This window comes from Pseudophryne corroboree, chromosome 6, assembly GCF_028390025.1.
Source record: "Pseudophryne corroboree isolate aPseCor3 chromosome 6, aPseCor3.hap2, whole genome shotgun sequence".
Taxonomy (NCBI): Eukaryota; Metazoa; Chordata; class Amphibia; order Anura; family Myobatrachidae; genus Pseudophryne; species Pseudophryne corroboree.
Genome location: NC_086449.1, coordinates 540,589,298 through 540,614,335, shown reverse-complemented (window position 1 = coordinate 540,614,335; position 25,038 = coordinate 540,589,298). Strand labels below are relative to the sequence as shown.

General features: G+C 43.3%; 1 long non-coding RNA gene across 1 annotated transcript; it reads left to right on the top strand.

Annotated features, from left to right (window-relative positions):
* Window positions 1-3,355: 3,355 nt before the first annotated feature.
* LOC134935428 (uncharacterized) lies at window positions 3,356-23,707 on the top strand. The gene is made up of 4 exons (XR_010180132.1): window positions 3,356-3,742; window positions 21,489-21,605; window positions 22,936-23,117; window positions 23,205-23,707. It is a non-coding gene; the product is annotated as an uncharacterized LOC134935428 (long non-coding RNA).
* The last annotated feature ends 1,331 nt before the right edge of the window (window positions 23,708-25,038 follow it).

Below are 25,038 nucleotides of genomic sequence, written 5' to 3'. Positions count from 1 at the left end.
AGCCTGGCATGGGCGCATCCATGGTACCCCACCAGGCAAGTTGTTAACTGACAACAGTGAACTCATTTCGGGTTCTATTCCACCCTTCTTTTTTCCTGTTGTGTAACAAAGTGAGAAGCTTAAATGATTTAAGAGAGAGAGTGGCAGATTACAAATAGTAGTTATCAGAAGTATGCGTAGGTGAGAGGTGACACAGACAGCACATGTGTATTAATAAGCAGGCAGAGTGTGGATACAGGAGGTGTCAGCCATATATGAAGCTTATCTATCACTGTGCTAGAGAGTAACAGAAGTATAACTTCTAGACATTTGTTTAGCTTCTCTACCTGTCCCACCTCTGTTCTTTCAGGAGAACATACTGTAAAAACTGCCTCATGTTTGGTCTCATTGGGTAGTGTTATGTCTGTCCACCCCTTCCCCACTTTTATGTCAATGCCTTCAGCTCCAATCAGATTAAGTATGGTAGCATACCAACACCGGGATCCCGGTAGCGAGCATGCCGGCGGGGGGCAAGCACAAAAAAGCCCCTTGTGGGCTTGCGCATATGAACTACATCCCCTCCAATCATCTATTTCAAGTGTGCTGATATACATAAGGGAAAGGTGGTTGTGGAGATGCAAACAGGGTCATAACAGGGTGGGTGAGCGGTGCTGTCACTCAGAGCGCAGGCAAGGGCGTAGCTACCATAGCTGCTATGGGGCCCAGAGCTGAGAAGGGCCCACCTTCCCTGCCAAAGTTACATGTGTTATATACATTTTTACCATTGGGTGATACTTAGGAGACCTTATAAACTTATGCCTTAGGGTCTAGAATAAATCTATATGCCCTTGGAACTGCTCATTGTAAAGTGGTATCAAATGAACTGGAGGGCATTAATGTTGCATAATATGAACTGGGGGCTCTGTAGTAAGGTATACTATAAAGTGAGACCCTATAGTATGGTATAATATGAAGTGGGGGCACTCTATGTCATAATGTGAATTGGGGGTACCGTGCCGCATAAGGTGTACTGACAGCCCTACAGTGCAACATAACAGGAACTAGGGCACTACTATAGTTCATAAAATAGGGCACTACTATGGGGCATAACATCATCTAAGGCACTACTATGGTTCAGAAAATGAACTAGGACACTTTTATGGGGCATATAATTAACAAATGCTCCAGAGACGTGTCTCTCTAGAAGCATTGGGATAGGGGCCCTTTCAAAATGTTGCTATAGGGCCCTCAGTGTTCTGGTTCTGCCCCTGAGTGCAGGGTTTAGGGCCCGTCACCGTCACTGCCCTATATGATATCTGTATTTTGTATGCAGGTGCCTGATACATCCTCTAGATGCTCCAGATGCTTAGCTGCTGCTTTGTCCTGGTGGCCTTGAATTCAAATCAGTTCCCAGCAATGCAATTAGCATGTTGACTGCTAATTACCATTAATATATCAGTTACTAGCTTGGATGCAGCAAAGGGGTTTTTAGAATGTATTCTACATTGGTCCCACATTAGGATGGAGTTAATTACTGTATATTACCCCCTTCTTCAGTGGTGATCTTTCCTCTATAACATGTTTTACTATTGATGTCACTGCAATCTGCATAAACACAATAGACTTACAATTGACATCAGAAGCCAGTAATCACAATATACTGCCGTCTGTCTGCTTTCTGAAGTGTCGGTGACACTACACTGTGATCGTGGGGATCACGGAGACAGCACAAGTAATGGTTGAATAACTATGGTCACTGTTACTCCTACCAGAGTAATCTAAGCTGATTAAGGTATTAATGCAATGCTATTCTTATTCTGTCTCTACTACCTTCAAGGAAGATGTCCCAGTTCACACAAAAATGATATTTTGTAACCAAATTCTAAATATAATTAGGATCCACAATCCCTTGTAACTATTCCTAAACAGACACCTCCCTGCTGTTATCCCCTCCACAATGAAAACACATAACAATCCTGAACAGCGGGAATCCTTCATTTGCCTTTTTGTAGACATTTTATTCTTCTTTTTGTTAGTTACCTTGTTGTACAAAGGAAACCTGGGAGAGGATCAATACTTGGGAAAATAGCCTCATTAACTTTATACAGTTTTGTTTATCCTAGCTAACACTGTATTTGATGCACAGGGATTGCATTGTCCTGATATGTTCTGTACTAGGGAAGCTCTGAAATAAAGCAATCTCCCAATAGAAACTGGCACTGATAGATCATGTTGTTAATCACCTGAAAAATACACTCACTTTAATTACAGCAGCAGTAGCAGTAGAGGGCCTGATTCCGATTTGTACACAATACCGCTGTGCACTCAACTAAGCGCTTATTGGGGGTAATTCCAAGTTGATCGCAGCAGGAAATTTTTTAGCAGTTGGGCAAAACCATGTGCACTGCAGGGGAGGCAGATATAACATGTGCAGAGAGAGTTAGATATGGGTGGGTTATTTTGTTTCTGTGCAGGGTAAATACTGGCTGCTTTATTTTTACACTGCAATTTAGATTGCAGATTGAACTCACCACACCCAAATCTATCTATCTCTGCACATGTTATATCTGCCTCCCCTGCAGTGCACATGGTTTTGCCCAACTGCTAACAAAGTTCCTGCTGCGATCAACTCAGAATTACCCCCATTGCTAGACTGCATATGGGCCAGGATCACCTTGCACACAAGGCATGTTTGTGATGCTGCTCACAGTGTAGATTTAAAGGCAGAGTGATTGACAGGAAGGGACTGTTTGAGGGAGGGAGGGGGGGGGGTAACGGGGAGTGGCAGCAAAAATGCAGGCTTGTCACACCCATCTCCAGGGTGTATTTCTACCTTTAGCTGCGATCATGTATGTAGAGAAACATGGTACTGCAGAGGTTGTGTGCCGTGTCTCCCTGGGGTGCCTCGGGACACTTGCAGGGGTGCCCTGGGTTGGTGGTCCAGGATCAATTCAAATTATTCATGGTCAATATACTAGGCAAAACCAGTGCTGGTGGCTACCAGTCATAAAATATGTTGCCAAACAGAAGCAAATCTTGTCCCTCACCACACAACTGACCCTAAGGATGACATATAAACGCGATCTACTTAATGTAATATTTCTTTCTACATTTCTCAATAAGAAATTTTTGGCCTAGAGGTGCCGTGAAAAAAATTCTGATATTCTAGGGCGCCGTGATTCCAAAAAGTTTGGAAATCACTGCACTACTGTCACAGCCAGTCTGCATGACTGCAGACCAGTGGCGAAGCCAGAGGCGGGGCTGCAGTGCAGTCCAAAATTCATTTAGGGGAGCCACAACAACTGCCAGTGAGTCAGTTTGGGGTGACAGTTGGTGAAAGTTGGTGTGGCTCCCCTATTTGAACTTTGGACTGCACTGCAGCCTCACCTCAGGAGCCGCCACTGCCGCAGACTCACTCAGGGGGCCGGATTCAAATGTTAACGCACCCCCATCTCCCGTCTAAAGTGATAGGAGATAGAGGGGCGATATTCAAATGTCCCCCCCCCCCCCCCCTGTTTTTGCCCCTATCACACCCAGTACAGTCGGGTTTAGGTGCACAAAGAAGTGTTGACGCAGTCCTTCCCACTCTGTCTCTTGTCACTGCTGCCACTAAGGAGCAGCCCTAAGCCAGCCCAGCAGCTGTGTGTGTGTCCTAACCTGCCGCCATCGCCGGGCACAAGTGTCTGACAGCCTCGGTCAGAGGGGGCAATTACAGATTGCAGCAGCTGCCACAGCCCCACCACTGTGCTTCCCCTACAGACAAGTAAGACACCCTGGCTGTGATGAGTACCTCTTAGGTTCTGGTTGGTACCCTCCCCTCTATGACAGCCTATGTTTGGCTAGCAGTCATAGTGTGTGTGTGTGTGTGTGTGTGTGTGTGTGTGTGTGTGTGTGTGTGTGTGTGTGTGTGTGTGTGTGTGTCGAGGAGATGGAGGGGGGTCCATGGTGGTTGGGGTGGGGAAGCAGAGATATCAGTGTGCCAGGCCCCAAGATGTCTGTTGCCGGTCCTGGTAGGAGTTTCAAGATCTGAGTGTTGCACTTGAGTATGTAGCACTGGCACTGGATCACCCCATGACCATAGGTCACGACTTGCATGGTAGCAGACTGCAGCTGGTCTGAGTAAGCCAAAGTTTATTGAGACTGGCCATGGTATCTGGACAGCCGGGTCCAGAAAGTCTGAACTCAACGACACAGAAACTGGGCCTAACATACCTGCAACACTCGGGGGCAGAATAACAGTGCCAGTTGCTGCCCCCATACATCACAGCATGTCCATCATGTTGTGGCTAAGGGCAGACATCGAGCAATATCAAATAGGTCTTGTTCATGCAGACACCCCTAAGCATTGGATTTGTATGTAAACCATTGGATTTGCATAGAAATACAGTGGGGGGGGGGGGGGGGGAACAATCATACAGAGAGGTACAAACTCAGAATCTAAATTTTAGTAAAAAATCACAGATAACGGTGACCAGCCAATATACTGTATAAGATATAGGGGGACATGTACTAAGCAGTGATAAAAGTGAGCCAGTGGAAAAGTGAGCCAGTGGAGAAGTTTCCCATAGCAACCAATCAGCATTGACATAACATTTATAATTTGCATACTATAAAACTATACAGAGCAGCTGATTGGTTGCCATGGGCAACTTCTCCACTGGTTCACTTCTCCACTTTTATTACTGCTTAATACATATCCCCCAAAGAATCCACAGTGGTCAAAACACCAAACCCAATCCATATATTTGCACCCAGGAATCAGCAGTGTGAGGCTATTACAGGCAATGGCAGCATGTCAGGCCTGGTACATGTAGTACACAGTACTATGTTTACGCATGTCCACATAGGTGCATTCCAGTATAGCTATAAACTCTGCTACAATCATATTTGTCCTTGCTAGCACTATAAGCATCAAAGATAATTAGCAGTATTACGAAGGCATTACAAATGCTTATATTGCACTTTAAAGTGTACCGTTCATTTATACAGGTTGCAGACACTATGGGCCTAATTCAGAGTTGTACACTAATGTAATTGCAAATGTGATTTTCTAGGCTACGGAACAGCTAATGTTAGCAACTGAAGCTGCCGACCAGAAATGAAAAGAGACGCTCACCAAAGCCATCGCCAACCCATTTGCAACTGTATACACATTCGCAGCCTAAAAGCAACAACGGGGAACATTGACTGCTCGAGGAGGTCTATGGCTTCACAGACTGGTCTCAGCAGTAGTGATGCAGGTGCCATGTTTCTCTGTGTACATGAACACAGTTAATGTCCCCGAAAACGACCATTACACTCCTGCGTTTTTACCAGCACTCCCCATTACCACCCCCAAATGGTCACTTCTTGTCAATCACTCTGCAAAGAATTTCTAACTGCAAGCAGAATTGCACCGCCACCTTTACACATGTGCTGTGCGATTGTAGCACGTGCGCAGTCTACTGATAATTGATCAATTATGATAACATCCGCATAGCGTACAACTCTGAATAAGGCCCTATATCAATAATGTTGACATCAGAATCAACATTGTTAAAATCTACATGGAACATAAGCAGAATGTCAACATGTTCACATTATCAACATATGAAACGTTGACTTGTGAAATGCTGACATTCGTAAGGATGCCAACATTAAAGTTATGCTGCATAAGGAGGGTTAGGGTTAAGCTTCAAGGGAAGGTTGGTCAGGGGATGTAGTTATGTGACTGGCGGTCAGGAAACCGGCGGTCACATAACCTCCCCCTACATCCCGCCCCTTCACAATCCCAACGGTTGGCATGCTGACCAATAGGGACTATTCCCACTCATGGGGTGGTCTTCTGTTTGCCGGCGGTCGGGCTCCGGGCGCTCAGTATACCGGCGCCGGGACCCCGACAATTATTTTCCCTCGTGGGGGTCCACGACCCCCATAGAGGGAGAATAAAATAGTGTAGCGCGCCACCGTGCCCGTAGCGTGGCGAGCGCAGCGAGCCCGCAAGGGGCTCATTTGCGCTCGCCAAGCTGTCGGTAAGCCGGCGGTCGGGCTCCCGGCGCCGGGATGCTGGTCGCCGGGAGCCCGACCGCCGGCCAGCCGTAGTGAACCCCACTCATGGGTGTCCACGAAACCCATAGAGTGGGAGTGGAAGCCGTGGTGGCCGCAGATCGCCACTAAGACCGCAGTGATGCCGCCAGGGGATTGTTGCGCTCACACTTACACCCACCTCCCCCGTCGTGGGTTTTAGCATACTCATAGACGCAATCGCTAAATCAGACTACACGGCTGGAGCGGTGCATCACCTGACACCATCAAAACTGTAAGACACTGCTGCACAGCTTGAGCTGTATGGAGCTGACTGTCGCACCACCGGGACCCACTGTTTTGTTGACATTGCGCAAATTTAGGCAATTTCATCAGTGTCGCCAGCTGAATGTCAACATGGTCAATGTTGACATGCTAAACAAGTCAACATGCTGCTTGTCGACATGAGGACTACTAATGTCAATAAAACTTACCAAACCTATTTATACACAGTGGAGACGAATATTTTATTGGCTCACAAAAGGGCCACTATTTCTACTATGAGTAGGTGACAGGTACCTATTAAGTGTCAATGGGGAAGAAAGACAATGGCATAGAAATCATAGTGTCTTGATATGTTTATTGCACACATTCTTTCACATTTCTTGTGTTTACTCGCTTCCTTAATGGACCAGTAAATACTTTAAACATTTTTTTTTTTACATTTTAAATCTAATACATGTTGTTTTTCAAATCTAAAAAGTCAATATCTGGCTTGTAGTGCCCCATTTGTATTATATGTCAGTAACACTGAGTCATTTATTTCTGAGAAAGTAGGAAAGACGGCATTCTTTACACCTCAATACCACTCCCTCTCTCTCTGACAACCATGCTGACTTACTGAACTTTCCTGTTACAGGAGACGTTAGCTTGGAGCTGAGGCCACAATTTTACAATTTATTTATTTTTGGCAGAATTCAGTTCCTGCTATACCTACTGTGGGCTAAATCTTCCATCAAAACAAAATGAAACAGCCATTGCTGACTGATGTTTGGGGCTATTACCTAGATAGAGGTACTATAAAAAAATTATTGGAATTGAGGCCAAATTGGAGTTGTTTAAAAGAAAAAAGAATATTACTTATGTGCTATAAATTTGCACCCTCCCATACTTTATAAAGGGACAGCGTGCACTGGAAAAAGGGGTGTTGTCTCACATGGAATTGGCGTGGCCACACAATAGTACCCCCATTTCAATTTAGGCCACACAGAAGCACAATCTTATTCACATTACACTGCAAGTAGTAGTGCCGCTTATACACATAATGCCCCCAGTAGTAGTGCCACTTATACACACTGTCACTGCAGCACTGTCACATGGTGGCCTCCACTTCACACACGCCCCCAGGCCTGGTAACATTACAGGAGGTGGTGTTGGAATACTACTGTCCAAATCTTACATGCACATCGTTTTACCACCTGTTCCCTCACTCACATTTACATCCTTTGAAGTACACTCTATTAGGATTTTCACCCCTTTCTCTCTGCGTGTTGCAGCTATCTATCGCCCACCTGGGCAACCCAAGAAGTTTCTGGAAGATTTTTCTGCTTGGCTCCCTCACTTTCTATCCTCTGACATCTCCACCATCATTATGGGCGATTTCAATCTCTCTATTGACAGTCCACAATCTCCCCATGCCTCTAAACTACTCTCTCTAACCTCCTCTCTTGGCCTCTCCCAATGGACTGACTCCCCTACTCATCAGGAGGGCCACTGCCTTGATCTTGTATTCACCAGACTATGCTCTGTTTCTGAACTCACTAACACTCCTTTCCCTCTCTCAGATCACAACCTTATCACCTGCATGCTCTCCTCCATTACTTCAAACTCAATGTCCATAAAGTCTACAAGGACACCTCTTACCCGCAGAAATATTAACGCTATTCATTTTCAACAACTATCTACCTTTTTGCAACCACTGCTCTCACCAATTTCTACATTCACCTCTCCAGAGACTGCTGTGTCACACCTTAACCAAACTCTAGAAACAGCACTTGATGAAGTGGCTCCAGCTACCCATCACACTCCACGTAGACTTAGATGTCAACCGTGGCACTCTAAATACACTAGACACTTACAAAAACTCTCAAGAAAAGTTGAACGCCAGCGCCGTAAATCTCGTAGTTCAAGTGACTTTCTCACATATAAGACCACCTACCACTCTTATCGTAATGCTCTGGACACTGCCAAACAAACATATTTTCAATCTCATCTCTGCTCAAGCTTCTAACCCCAAGCGACTTTTTAATACATTTAAATCACTTCTTGTCCCTCCCTCGCCTAACCCACCAGCCACTGTCAGTGCGCAAGATCTTGCTTCCTATTTCAAGGACAAGATTGACAAGATCCGAAATGAAATGGTATGCTCTTCCACAGCAAGTGACCGGCTCAATTCCCTGCCTGAACCCTCTAACACCTTCTGTTCCTTTGATCCTACAAATGAAGATGAAGTATCTGCACTTTTTTCATCTGCCTACTCTAATACCTCTCCCCTTGACTCTATACCCTCACAAATTAGTAAAGCTCTGTCTACTGTGCTCATCCCAGCCTTAACGAAAATCTGTAATCTCTCCCTGTCTACTGGTATCTTTCCTTCTCTATACAAGCATGCAGTGATTACTCCCATTCTGAAAAAAACCAAAACTCTGACCCGAACTCTCTCTCTAACTATCGTCCCATCTCTCAGCTCCCATGCCCCTCCAAGCTACTTGAGAGACTAGCCTACACTCGCCTCACACACTTTCTTAACTCACACAGCCTACTGGACCCACTTCAGTCAGGATTTCGTGCCCAACACTCCACAGAGACAGCACTGACTAAGGTAGTGAATGATTTGGTCACTGCTAAATCTAAAGGACATTACTCTCTACTTATTCTCTGCTGCTTTTGACACTGTTGACCACTCTCTTCTCATACAAACACTACAATCCCTAGGTATTCAGGACACAGACCTTTCTTGGTTCTCATCCTACCTATCTAATCGCTCCTTCAGTGTTCGTTTCTCTGATTCCACCTCTCCTTCGCTACCTCTCTCAGTTGGAGTACCGCAAGGCTCAGTCCTAGGTCCTCTGCTTTTCTCTATCTATACCACATCTCTTGGCAAACTAATCAACTCTTTCGGATTTCAGTACCATCTGTATGCGGATGATACTCAAATCTACCTATCCTCCCCTGATTTGTCACCATCTGTATTGGGCCGTGTCACTGAATGCCTTTCTGCCATTTCATCTTGGATGACATCTCGCCACCTCAAACTTAATATTTCCAAAACAGAATTCATTATATTTCCACCAGCCAATAGTAGTTTTCAACCTGATATCTCTATCACTGTTGAGAACTCGGCAATCATCCCTACCCCACAAGCTCGCTGCCTAGGTGTCATTCTTGACTCTGAACTGTCCTTTGTTACCCACATTCAATCTGTCTCAAGATCATGTTACATACATCTAAGAAACATATCCAAAATACGACCATATCTTACACAAGACACAGCAAAAACTCTAATCCATGCTCTCATTATCTCCCGCATTGATTATTGTAATAGTCTCCTGACCGGTCTTCCCAAACATAGGCTCTCACTACTACAATCCATTTTGAATGCAGCTGCGAGGCTAATCTTCTTTGCCAGACGTTCATCGTCTGCAGATCCGCTCTGTCAGACCCTCCATTGGTTACCGGTATTCTACCGTATTAAATATAAAATACATTTACTCGCATACAAGGCTATTAACCAAAATGCACCAACATACATCTATTCACTCATCTCAAAATATCTCCCTACCCGACCTCTCCGCTCTGCACAAGATCTACGTCTCTCATCCACACGCATTACTTGTTCACACTCAAAATTACAGGACTTTATCCGGGCTTCACCCACTCTGTGGAATGCCCTCCCACGCACAATAAGACTCGCCTCTAGTCTCCAAACCTTTAAATGTTCCCTGAAAACTCACCTCTTCAGACAAGCCTATCAAATTCCAGACCCACCCACATAACCTTCAGTGCTTCCCTATCAAATTACATCCTCTGTAGAGTATTCATTACATCACATATCTTGTCTTTCTTTAGTCTCACACCCTCCTGACACTTGGCCAACATTGTGGGGTATCGTCATACAACCCATTAAGAACCTAGCAATCTGGTGGACCATTATGCAATAGATAGCATCTATCCTTGTGTATCTATGCCTATTTCCCTATAGATTGTAAGCTTGCGAGCAGGGTCTTCCTACCTCTATATCTGTTTGTTTTTACCCAGTTTTGTTCTATTACTGTTGTTCTAATTGTAAAGCGCAACGGAATATGCTGCGCTATATAAGAAACGGTTAATAAATAAATAAATAATATTGCCCACAGTAGTAGTGCCACTTATACACATATTGCCCACAGTAGTAGTGCTGCTTATACATAATGCCCACAGTGGTAGCGCCGCTTAAACATAATGCCCATAGTAGTAGCACCCTGTATACGTAATGCCCATAGTAGTAGCACCCCTTAAACATAATGCCCATAGTAGTTGCACCCCTTATATGTAATGCCCATAGTAGTAGTGCCGCTTTTATATAATGCCCATAGAAGTAGTTCCGCTTTTACATAATGCCCATAGTAGTAGCTCCGCCTTTACATAATGCCCATAGTAGTAGTGTCGCTTATATGTAATGTCCACAGAAATGGCATTTAAACACACAACACCCACACACACACATGCATACATAGATACACACATACACACACATACATACACTGTCTCTCTCACTCACTCACTCTCTTTCCCTTCACTTACCTAACAGTCTGGCTAGCCATCTCTTCAGCTCATCCTCATCAGGAGCAGTTGCCTGGTCCCGTGTAGCTCCGCCCCCCATTTTCAGATCGGAACAACCCCGCTGTCAACCATTTGACCCGGTTGACTTTTTGACTGTCGACCTTTTGACCCTGTTGACCTTTTGACTGTCATCTTTTTTATCCTGTCGACTTTTAAAAAAGTCGGATTGGCATTGTCGGGAATGGGCCAAACCTGTTGAGTTTGGCCGATTATTGAATACTCACATGTCGGATCCTTTCCATCGGAAAGGATCTGACATGAATTGAATATACCCCTATATTGTTGACCATTTGACCCTGTCGACCTTTTGACTGTCAACCTTTTACTGTTGACCTAATGACTGTCTATCTTTTTAATGTCTATTTTCTGTATCAGAACCTTGGAGAGTATGCTAAATATGGATTTAACAACTCCTAAAACGTGCATATGGAGATGTGGCCCAGACTAACAAGAAAACAGTACAATTGAGCAGACTGTGGGGTAAATTTACTAAAGCTTATAAAAGTGAAAACATGTGATGTTGCCCATAGCAACCAATCAGATTCTCTCTGCATTCTAAGAAATGATAGAATCTGATTAGTTGCTATTTGCAACATCACTTCTTTTCACTTTTACAAGCTTTAGTAAATTTACCCCTGTATGAACTGTTACAGCGTGTGTGCATTTTCTGCTGTTTGGTATCATTAGAGAGAGAAAGTATGAAAGAGGCAGGAAAAAATGTTTGTGTGCACGGGGCTTTGAATTGTTTTACATGCATATGACAGCCCAACAATTACCCATTGATTGTTTTGTGCTTACATTGTATGTAATATGCCCTGCATAATTATTTATTTATTCTGTAATTTGGTCATCTAATGTCTGAAATTACATATTAAAAGTATTTTGTACAATCAGTAAAACACATTTCTCTTGCTTCCTGTTGATAATCCTTGTTAACGAAAATAAAAATTGCTTCCTGTACTAAGCCACCCAGGGAGATCTGGAAAGTTGCAAAACTAGTTTAAATGTTTACTAAACATAGGTAATGAGACACTGACCGCTTCTCAAATAACCTGCAAGAGTTTCCTAAGGGAACATGAGGGAATTACTAGAGCTTGAGCAACAGTGGGTGATAACATCATACAGAATTAAGTAAAGACCACCAAGGGGGAGACAGTTCTAAACAAGGGATTGTCTGTGGCCTCAACAGCATTAGGAAAGTTTCCGGCAAAGACCCACAAATGTACAAGAGTTCATTTTCATACAATATGTATAGATGTTTTTAGTATGATGCTATCATGGACATCTGTGCCATGTTTTGACAATCACATGTTTACCTATTCAGCTTTATATGTGTCCTAAAATCCATCTGGATATTTCCTCTTTTTGCATATAAACTAATATGCCCATGGTTTACCTACAAATCCATTGTTTAGAGGGTCTGCGCAGGTGCACTGCAAGATCCATTATGCGCATGTGCACAATAACTACAGTAGAAAACAAAAGTGACCTTGGAACTTAACCGGCTGGTAGCTAGCTATAAAAGTCTTGTTTTTCCAGAAACTGATAAGATAAAATTATATCCTCATGATAACTCTCCTTTATCATATTAATATGAAATATGTCTACAATTTAAGGAAGACATAGCATTTTACTATTTTTACTATTTTCTCCCTAGAGGAATCCTCATAATGTTGTTAATCTTCTAAACAATGATCAGAAAATCTGAGTCTGGCTAAAGCTTCCATATCATGCAGAGCAAACAATTTTCTGCTGTTTCGTGTAGGGAGCACATTGTTAACTGGGAAATATGTTGCCGGTGTGAATTTCAAATTATTTCTCTAATAAATAATTAAAATGCCAGCATTAATATATACTGCGGATGCAAGGCGCATCTTATTACCATATACGATAAGAGTGCACTGAATGTCACAGCCCTATATTCCTCAAGAGAAAGCAAGCAGTCGCACACATGGTATTACTGAGGTTCAACGCTCAGAGATGTATATATTTGATATTAAAAGGGTATGCATACACAATTACATATGTACCATTCAGTTATAATATGTATATATATGGTTACACAGTTACAATTACACAATGTGCAGTTATAGTTACATAAGGATCAGTTACAGCCAATATTCATACTCTTGGTTTCTCTGGTGTGTGTGTGTGTGTGTGTGTGTGTGTGTGTGTGTGTGTGTGTGTGTGTGAATTGAGAATGTATCAGAGAGAGAGCTGCCTGGAATCTGAGTCCCTTTATACAGTAAAATAATGGGTGTATACAACAGTGGGTTTCATTTTGGTCCAGGGGCCAGACCTCTCAAGAACTCGAGGGTTCATAGGTCAATGTGAGGGCTTTTGTCCTAGGTTGCTGGCACATGTGTCTGCCCCCAGGATCATGCTGTGAGGCCAGTTTCATATCTCAGAAAGTCTTTTGTTCACTTTAGAATGTGGCTTCATAATCATACATTTAACCATAACTAATCATTGCAATGTGCTACTATCTACCCATAGTTATCAAATTAACACACACATTCTCCTGATCATTTTGACACTAAGCATGATATGTTTAACTTGTTCCGTTCCAATAATACATATATATCTGATGTTAAACTCTATTACAGGTGGAGTATCCCTTATCCAAAATGCTTGGGACCAGAGGTATTTTGGATATGGGATTTTTCCGTATTTTGGAATAATTGCATACCATAATGAGATATCATGGCGATGGGACCCAAGTCTAAGCACAGAATGCATTTATGTTACATATACACCTTATACACACAGCCTGAAGGTCATTTTAGCCAATATTTTTTATAACTTTGTGCATTAAACAAAGTGTGTGTACATTCACACAATTCATTTATGTTTCATATACACCTTATAGACACAGCCTAAAGGCCATTTAATACAATATTTTTAATAACTTTGTGTATTAAACAAAGTTTGTGTACATTGAGCCATCAGAAAACAAAGGTTTCACAATCTCAGTCTCACTCAAAAAAGTCCGTATTTCGGAATATTCCGTATTTCGGAATATTTGGATATGGGATACTCAACCTGTATATAATTTAATACAAAATTATGCTAAACATGTTTTGTCTATGTGTTGTATGAATATGTTGTATATGTCTTTGTGGCTTCTCTGTGCGAATGCGTATGCCACCATATATGCGTAAAACGCACGAACAGAGACCCATCTGTTTGGAGTTTGTATGTGATGTGTATGTAATATTTTTTTACTTTGACACCGGTAACAGGAGACCAAGGCACTTCATGATACAAATTCTGAATTCACTATAAAGGACATAATAATGTTTATTATAGTACCTACAGTATATACTGTACCTGATTTACTGTAATAGACATTTTGTTGCCAGTGAGAAATAACGGATCATCATCATTTCTACATCTGCTGGAAATGTAGACTGTGGTTGCATCAAGGATCAAATTGTCACTATTACTCCTTTCACACATAGCCTAAATTCCCAGGGTTTCTGCCGGTGCCAGCGTACTGACCCAGGACTTTGATATGTGTGAACAGAAACAAATTTTCTACCGAAGTCCCCAACTCTGCTTGGTTCCATGCAGGAGTGATTTAACAGAGGAGGGGGCCTGTGTAAGAGACTCCAGGTGGGCCCCTTGCTCTTCATGACACAGTAGTGTCTACTGCGCATGCATAGGTCTCTGAAAACATGGTGCCTGCCATGTTCTGGAAACTAATTACTACTGCCCATGGCAGCCATTTTGGTGATGATTTTTGCTGCAGTTGCAGCACCGGAATTGTCACTGGAAGACCCAAACTGATGTGAACGGCAATGACCCAGAGATAACCAAGTCCAACCACCATGTGGAAAAGGGGGTTTGCAGCTGAGACACAGGTTGAAGCCAAGGTGATAGACCCAGGTCAAAGCCATAAAATTCCCAGCTCTTATGAGTGAAAGGGGTATTGCCACTATCCTCACTGTAGTTTTCATATTTGGTGACTTACCTCTGCCATCTGTCCTGGATCTTGTGTCTTTTTGCTCACTGGGATAAACAGCTTGTCAGTACCATGAGTTTCCTGAGTGCAGAGTTAACGAGCTTCACATGTGGTGATTAACCTTCTGTGTGAATCTGAATTCAGCAATCTGGAGTTTAGGCCTAAAAGCCAGCATCCTTTGTTCATTTGCAGAAGTTCAGGCTTCAGTGTTCTTTCGGCCTGCTAGGCCTCACTTCACATCAGAGCCTAATCTGGAGTACTCATGTGACAGTGTCTGATCACCTGACCCAGAGCTGTCCAATCCTGTGCCAGCCTGTGACTCTCTGAATCACCTGACTCTGCTCACCAATCCCCAAGGACCAGAAAGTATAAGTCAGGAGACTTGAGAAGCCGAGCTCCCTAAAGGTAACACTTGTACTTCGGTTCCTGTAAAACTCTGCTCTTTTGTTACCCAGTCTGGATTACAGTTGTGTTACCATTGATATCCAGTATTTCTCCAGTCGTCTTAAAGCCACAGCTGCAGTATTCCACAGTCTTGTCTTAAAGCCATAGTTGCAGTATTCTACAGTCTCATCTTAAAGCCACAGCTGACTTATTCTACAGTCTTGTCTTAAAGCCACTGCTGCAGTATTCTACAGTCTTATCTTAAAGTCACAGCTGCAGTATTTTCCAGTCTCGTCTTAAAGCCACAGCTGTAGTATTCTTCAGTCTCATCTTAAAGCCACAGCCGCAGTGTTCTTCAGCCTTGTCTTAAAGTCACAGCCACAGTCATTGTTCTACTTACAGTTGCGTTTCCAGTTATATCTGGTACCAGCCCGGATTACAGTTTGGTTCCCAGTCTCACCGGTAACCAGCCCAGTTCTCAGTCTCACCAGTAACCAGTCCGCTCACAATATCGCCAGTAACAGCCCAGTTCCAGTCTCACCAGTAACCAGTCTGGTTCTCAATCTCGCCAGTAACCAGCCCTGTTCTGCGCAATTCCAGGGAACCTATTTCATAGTAACCTTGAGTACACAAGCACCTACTCCTGTGACAGTATATCCAGTTCAATCTCACCAATACAGTCACCATCCTGCTATCAACACCAAGTCCCTGGTGATCCAGTGGTCAGGATACAGCTTCCTCTGCCAAGGCCCGGGTTCGATCCCCGGTCAGGGATTGCTACTTCTTCTCACTGATTCCTACAGACCAGCCTAATATACACATAGTCCTCCAGTCACCCGCACAGACTTCACTAACACCGGGTTCACAAAAACCAGAGTCATGACAGGTATATGTTAAAAAAAAATATTCATTTTGGAAGTCTGATAGAACATTGTTTGGCAGGGGCTTATTAAGAGAGGAGGGGGCTATGAGCAGCCACCATGTTGGCCCCTTTTTCTCTTGCCGATACATACACCAAGTAAACATTGCCACTGTGCCAGAGTCTACTGCACATGCATGATCTCTGGGAACATGCCACCCATGTGATTTATCTAGTGATAGCTCCACTGCGCATGTTCAGATCTTCCAGTAAATGCTCCAGTTCCATTTTCCTGATGATTTCTGTGGCACCGATGGACAGTTAAGTATCATCTCTGGGTACAGGGTGCACAGCACACAGTACACTTATAGATACACATATGTTGGATGGTATGTGTCTCTAGCTAAAGATAGTAGTGCTTTAAAATCTTGCCTATTTTTTCCTTGTACGCTGAGAGCCATAACTCAGTTGTGCACCCTCTGGTGACAGTTTTACATGTCTATGGCACTGACCAATGTGAGACTGGTTTACATGTAGGGCCTGATTCTGAGATGTATGCAATCTGCATGCAATAGGCGATTATTTACAATTGCGCGTGGGCATAATGTTTTGGAAACCCCTACAATGCATGCGTCACACATAATAGGCACAAAGGTCCTGTAGTGATTGGAACAGACAGTATCAAAAAAGTAGAGGAAAAGTGGTGGCATTCCCGGGCTGTGATTGTGTTGTGGTTGGTAGCACACACTAAAGTGATCTGTTCAATGGCCTGTTTGGTGGGAGCGTCACATGTGTGTCAGTGCAAGTAATTGCGCTCACAGACACACAGCCGCAGGCATAGGAGGCTGGAGAAACTGCGCCAGCCAGAGGACTGGTGCAATTCCTGATAGTGTGACCGATGGTGGCATAAAATCTGTATTACAATGTTCAGCCTATGCATAAAATCGTAGACGGGTGGTCACCAATACATGCTGCTGCATTCGCTTTTAAATGCAACTCTGAATCATACCTATAGTGTCCTATTGTTTTCTTTTCCAAATATAAATATATAATAAAAGAAGTCGCTCTAGTCCTATATGATTCACTGAGTTGTGAAACCGGTAGTAAGGGAGTGGAAAAGGCAGAAATAGACCGTTGTTTAGCTGGGGAAATAGGTTATGTAGGGAGCTACAGATGTAGCCACACTCATTGTGGCTACATCTGCGTTAAATGTGCACTTCCGGCGCAACAAGGAGCACCCACGCATAGCCGTGTTGAGCTGCGGTAATTGCTGCTCCTATTCATACAAATGGGGCACATGCGCATCTTAGACATGCGCACACGCCCCAGACATGTACGCGGTCGTGCTTAACAAGGCGCGATCGCGGCAAGATGTAGCCATGATGAGCATTAGGTCAACATGGACAAAAGGTCAACACTGTTAAAAGTAAAAGGTCAACATGAGTTTTTTTCAATTATTTTTATTTTCAACTGTTTCATACTTTACCATCCACATGGACCACGATTGGGAATAGTAACCTGTGCCAAGTGCAGCGGTAATAGAGAGAGGCACCATGCCCGCAGCATAGTGAGCAAAGTGAGCCACGCAAGGAACAGGGGCCCTCATTCCGAGTTGTTCGCTCGGTATTTTTCATCGCATCGCAATGAAAATCCGCTTAGTACGCATGCGCAATGTTCGCACTGCGACTGCGCCAAGTAACTTTGCTATGTAGAAAGTAATTTTACTCACGGCTTTTTCATCGCTCCGGCGATCGTAATGTGATTGACAGAAAATGGGTGTTACTGGGCGGAAACACGGCGTTTCAGGGGCGTGTGGCTGAAAACGCTACCGTTTCCGGAAAAAACGCAGGAGTGGCCGGAGAAACGGTGGGAGTGCCTGGGCGAACGCTGGGTGTGTTTGTGACGTCAACCAGGAACGACAAGCACTAAACTGATCGCACAGGCAGAGTAAGTCTGAAGCTACTCCAAAACTGCTACGAGGTTTGTGATCGCAATATTGCGATTACTTCGGTCGCACTTTTAAGAAGCTAAGATACACTCCCAGTAGGCGGCGGCTTAGCGTGTGTAACTCTGCTACATTCGCATTGCGACCGATCAACTCGGAATGAGGGCCAGGGTGCACTAAGTGGGGTTCCTGGTCATGTTATGGAGAAAACGACACTTGAAACAATTAAAAATCCTCATGTTGACCTTTTCATGTGTTGACCTGTCCCGTGTCGACATTTTGATTGTGTCAACCTTTTTTCCCATGTAGACCTTGTCCAAGTTGACCAATAGTGGTTGACCTACCAATTGACTGTCGATCTTATCCAGGTTGATCCATTGATCCACAACCAAGATAAGGGCCTAAGCCAGAGAAACATAATAATACAACTAGGACCATATTATTCACAGCTGTGAATTTGTACATAGCGGCTGTGCGAAAATATGCCAATGTCACAGCCACCAGGAGTTGTATAGAGACGACCATAATCTGTGTCTCTGATTAATTTTAGAGACCAGTGCCGGGTTCCGCCCCCGCTCCACCACCTAAATGCTGCAGTATGTCAATCATGCTGTGGTTGACAAGGGGCTGCAAGCAATATTGCCAGACCCATACGGCACATGCACAGAACCATTGGCGTTTCTATAATGGGTGCAATGGGTGCGGTGCACACGGGCCTCTGGATCCAGGGGGGGGCCCACACCGAACCCATTGCACCCATGTTAACACTCACCTTTCCAGAGTCCAGCGCTGGAACCTGCAATCGCGGCGGAATTCAATGCCAAAATGGCCGCCACGCATGCGCAGTAGCCAAACTGCACTCCAGATCATGGCGGGCGCCATGTTTCCGGAGACTTGCGCATGTGCAGTAGACTCCGGCACAATGCCGGAGTCTACAGCGCCGTACAGAGGTGGGGGCCCACCCGGAGGTGCACACGGGCCCCCTCCTCTGTAGAAACGCCCCTGCACAGAACGGTCTTGCACCTGCGCAGACACTCCAAACATCTTATTTTTATGCAAACCATTGATTTTGCATACAAATATGAAACAGGCCCTGAATACTTGAAAAAAAAAAACTATTTGTATGGACTAATAGTGCTACAGTTCATAGAAAGATATCAATCACCTTACCAATCACCTTATCACTGGGCTTTAAAGTTGAGTATGTACCATTAAGGCCAATAAACCTCCAACATACAAAGCTGTAATAGATGTTTGAGTGGTTAAAATACAAATCTAAAATAACATTTCAGTACTGACATACTGCAATTATAACAATCTGGTAGTAATCATGTTATTTTATTAATCACTGAAAATGTCTTTGAAATCTATGCCCCTTTCAAAAGAATATTATTTTCAGCTACATGGTCATTTCTATTTATTTCTGCCTATTCTTGTTGTAAAAACAAGGAGACAAATCCATGGGTGGCATTTAGAAGTCCATTTAAATCACCTGATAATGAGCTAGCCACAAACACAAACAGGGCTCCTACATTGTTTTTAGATGTGATAACAGGCTAATGTTAGGCTTCTCTGTGCAGGGATGCCTACCATTGCCTTAATGATCTGCTAAGATAACATTTGCTGGTAGGCCAAGAAGTTTATGGGTGGTCTAACACACACTTGGAAGAGGCCAAGTGATCCTAGATTGAACGTTTAACATACAAGCAGACACCATTAGATGGTTTATCTGTAAGCATGAGAAACTTAAAGCGCTACTAAACCTCTAAGACCCTAATTACATATGTAGTGTGCCTATTATGACATGTACTTCCTTACCTTTCCTTAAGTGTTAGTCACAGCTCTACTTCAGCAGAAATCAAGCAGAAGCTCCATGCAGCATTCTTCTTTCTTTCCACAAAAAAAAATTCAATCCCATTTCCTGTTTTGATTTGGGTTATTATTCTAATTATTATTACTACTATTACAATTAATTTATACTGCGCCACAAAATTCTGCTGTGACATATAGTGGGGAAACAGAGCAGAGTACAGAAAACATTAAGATGAGCTCAAATAAGTAAATTACATAAAAGGGAAAGATAAATGCCGAACATTCAAGAAGCATAGATGCAATAATAGATTCAAAAATAACTTCCATTAGGGCAGCAATTTATGACACAACTTACTTTGTTTTACCTCCTTTACCTATTACATATGACGTTTCAAAAATAATAGACAACTCTCAGACGGAGGCCAGATGCATCATCGCTTGGAAAGTGATAATATGGAGAGTGGAAAAGTAACAGCCAATCAGCTCTTAACTGCCATTGACATGGCAGTTAGAACCTGATTGGGTAGCACTTTTCTTTCTCCATTTTATCACTCTCCAAGTGATGATGCATCTGGCCCTGGGTTTCAATCTCTCTAAGCTGCATTACCTTCAAAGAAGAACTCCATTAAAATGATGTAGCAACTAACTCACATTCTCCATGTTCCTGTCACCTACACTTTCAGAGTAACTCACTTCTATTGGCACCAATAATGATTAATTCTCCATGGTGTTCAGGGTATCTATGTTTGAATGAATACAGTGATTAGTGCAGTGTGTCAAAAGAGAGGATGAGAGGATGTATAGAGTCCAAGACAGCAACATCTTGGTATCCCCTTTTTGCTCTCCTATGAAACTCGCATACTGTAGTCACCAACCCCCCACAGTGTTCACTTCAACTCTCCTCTCCTTCTTGTGTCTTCAAGTAACACTATTACTTATATTTGCCAAATACCAGTTTCTGAAGAAAAAAAATGAGGTGATTTTGAGCACATAAGTGTCTGTATCTGTGGGTCCTGACATATCTAGGGATGGCCATCACCAGAGGGTTAACCATCACCATCGGTGGCACAACATCTATGGTTGGTAACCATTAATGGGCATATCTAGTCCTGTCCTGTTAGAGGTGTTTGAGGCTAATACAGTAGAGCAATTTAAACATGCTTGGGATAGGCATAAGAATTAACCTTACAAAGACCTAAGGAATAAATAAGGTTAAAGTTGACAAAAGGATGAATGAAAAAGGGCAGACTAAGATGGGCCAAGAGGTTCTTATCTGCTATCAAATTCTATGTTTCGATGTTAGTCATATACAGAAGTCGCCTGCTCAAAGCAGTTTCTGCTGCTTACTATGATGTAGAGCGCAGTACCAAATACTAATGGAGGGTAAGCGTTGAACAATAAACAGCAGGTAGAGTGCACGCTTACGTCACTCAGCAATGGCATGGCAGTAACAGAGGAGGAACGTATTAACATAAATGGAGGGGTGACAGGAGTCCAGAGACAGAACAAATATATAGGCCTGTAAGCTGAAGTGACAGTTGTAAGAAGGAATTTTGTAGGATGTAATTCTCTGAAAAACTATAAAATAATTTGACAGCATGGCAAACCTTATTGATGCATGTCATAAATCACTAAGCTTTTACACCTATGTACCTATACAGTTTACCCAGCGCACTTTAGTTGATATCCCAGCATATGGGAACCCGGTGGTCAGAATACCGAATGCTCGCAACTGTTAGAATGCTGATGCCGGAATCCCAACAGCCGGAATCCCGAATGTAAGTATGCCAAGGAGGGTTATGGTAAGGCTTCATGGGGAGGGTTAGGGGTAGGCTGTGGGGGGAGGGGTGTTAGGGTTAGGCTGCCAGGAGGTAGGGTTAGGCTGAGAGGGGGAGGGTTAGGGATGTCTTTCTCTATCTCCTTTATTAATTTCTCTCTCCTGTTACTGTAGCCTGTACATATTATAATGACCATACTGAGATACAATGTGGTAACCTGGTACCCAGAAAATACTTTTGCATGTTTTAAGCATTATGCATAAGAGATAGAAAGATGCAAATGTTACCAGGGTTACCATCTTGTTATCTAAAATGCTTCCTCCCTCCCCTTTCAAGTTGTTTCCAAAGGTTTAATTCAGTTAGCATTGCAATTAGTTTCTGTCCTAGAGGGGGGTACACACCTAGAGATGTGTGCTGAGCGATCTATTACAGACCACTCAGCACACATCTCTACCCCTGCTCAGCACAGCGCGATGTGTGCTGAGCGAGGGGGCGCTCATTTCACACATAGCTGAAGTGAGCGACCTGCTATATTGAGCCTCAATCTAGCACGGCGATAGCGATGCGCGGCCCTATTGCTGGGGGGCATACACACTAGAGATCCGTGCTTAACTTCTAAGCAATCTAGTCAGATTGCTTAGATTTTAAGCACGGATCTCTCCGTGTGTACCCCCCCCCCCCCCCATCCCCCCTTCCCTTTACTTTGTTGGCTCTAAAGGAGGCTGTTACTTTAGTGGTAAGCACACCTGGTGCTTATACTGGTTATATGTTTGGAGTAACTTTAGTAGCCCAGGGGTCTATTCATGAAGCAGTGAAAATTGTGGAGAAGTGATTCAGGGGAGAAGTTGCCCATGACAACCAATAATCCAAGTAGGATTATTTTCTGTGGAAATAAAGACCCTTAAAAGTGACCTCCTTAGAATGTATCAATATATTCAAGGTCTATACAAAGATTTGTCTAATTAACTTTTCATACCAAGGTCATTATATGGGACTAGGGGTTATGAATTATCCACACAGATGTTAGGAATAGCAGACAGCTCTTACCTGTGAGGTGTATTTTAGGGCTCAATGTAGGTGCTAGTTTGCTGCAGAACTCTGACTTTTCAGTCTGAGATGTGGATTGTGATCATATGCTATTTATGTCATCAGGGGGCTGGTCTTTTAAATGATTCTTATTGATATCAGTTGTCTTACAAACACACCTTGCAGGCTATAGCATTTGTTTGCTACCTGCCCTTGTGTTTATCTATATCGTGCCAGCCAATTGCTTATTGACTTTTGCTTGTGACCCTGATTTTGCTATTTGCTACCTGACCCAAATCTTTAGGTGTTACAGCATATTGAGCTTGATGGGAATCTCAAGATCACTTCAGATCACTTAAACAAATGAAACTGTATATGACATCAGGAACGGATTCTTATGCAGTTTTGTTAAGATGTGGATCCCATCCCTTACATGGGATAGAGATGGCATAATTGAAATAACAGATGCCTTATTGACAAGAAATGGTATGTATAGCTTGAATTAGTAGAGGATATTATGGTGGTGATTCATCTAATGACTTTATCAAATCAATATTTTTTTCTCCATGACAGGCTAAATTGGCAACTGTGGCACTGCCGGATTTGTTTTGCCTTCCTCTGGACAAAAATAATTAGAATTTATGAATGAAGCGTTGTGTTATTTCAAGCCTACTAGCTATGCAGCAAGTAAATGAGATATGTGTAGTCAGATGTACGCCAGACTGAAATCTTTCTGAGCAGATCACTTCATTATCTGAACAATGAAATAAAATCCTGTAACTTTGGATACATAATCGAAGATGCCAACATCTGTCATCTGTAAACAGGAAATCCTTGGCATTGAAGAATGTTTAATTTCACGTAAATTGTTCATTAGATGCCACCCACGCACATAGTATTGACTGCAATATGACATTTGTATCATTTCCCTTTTCCTGCCAGGCTCCAGGAAGGCCAATGAGTACGTGCCAGTCCACAAGCAAAGCATAAGTGTGGCACTCACTGAAACATCAAAAGTAATGCAGAGCTGCATGTGCCCTTTGAGGCAAGGGGCACAATAAAACATCATCAAAACATTTGACTAGCAGAGATATCCACAATTTATATTATTCTGTAACTAATATTTCAAAGTAAAATTATTTATTTGCTTTATACAAGTTATACAGAATTCACTGTGCATCTAATATTGGGGGTCATTCCGACCCGATCACATGCTAGGATTTTTCGCTGCGCTGCGATCAGGTCAGAACTGCACATGCATATGCACCGCAATGCGCAGGTGCATCGCGCGGATACAAAGCAGATCGTTGTTGTGCGATGGATCGTACGAAGAATCCAGTCACAGAGCCGATCGCAAGGATATTGACAGGAAAAAGGCGTTTGTGGGTGGCAACTGACCGTTTTCAGGGAGTGGTTGGAAAAACGCAGGTGTATCCAAGCGTTTGCAAGGCGGGGGTCTTACGTCAAATCCGGCCTGGATAAGCTGAAGTGATCGCAGCGGCTAAGTCCTGGGCAACTCAGAAACTGCACAACATTTTTTGTACCACTCGGCTGCGTTCACTCACTTACAAAGCAAAAATACACTCCCCTATGGGCGGCGACTATCTGCTCGCAGCAGTGCAAAAAACCTAGCGAACAATTAGGTATGAATTAGTCCCATTGTACAGAGGGCCAAATTGAGACTTGATCGTAGCAGCAAAATTGTTAGCAGATGGGCAAAACTATTGTGGCAATTCAGAGTTGATCGCAGCAGCAAATTTGTTTGCAGTTGGGCAAAACCATGTTGCACTGCAGGTAGGGCAGATATAACATTTGCAGAGAGAGTTAGATTTGGGTGGGTTATTTTGTTTCTGTGCAGGGTACATACTGGCTGCTTTATTTATACACTGCAATTTAGATTTCAGTTTGAACACACTCCACCCAAATCTAACTCTCTCTGCACATGTTATATCTCCCCCCCCCCCACTCCCCCCCTACAGTGCACATGGCTTTGCCCAACCGCTAACAAATTTGCTTCTGCAATCAACACTGAATTACCCCCCATGTGCATTGCAGAGGGGTGGGGGGGGGGGGGGGGGGGAATAAATCACGTGCAGAGAGACTCAGATTTGGGTGGGGTGTGTTCAAACTGAAATCTAAATTGCAGTGTAAAAATAAAGCAGTCAGTATTTACTTTGCACAGAAGCAATATAACCCACCCAAATGTAACTCTCTCTGCACATGTTGTATCTGCAACCCCCCCCCCCCCACACACACACACACACACACACCTCCCCTGCAGAGCACATGGTTTTGCCCATCTGCTAACAAATTTGCTGCTACGATCAGGTCTGAATTAGACCCGGAGTACAATATAAACAAATTTGAATACAGTGTGCTATCATAAATGCTTTCAATCTAAAATTAA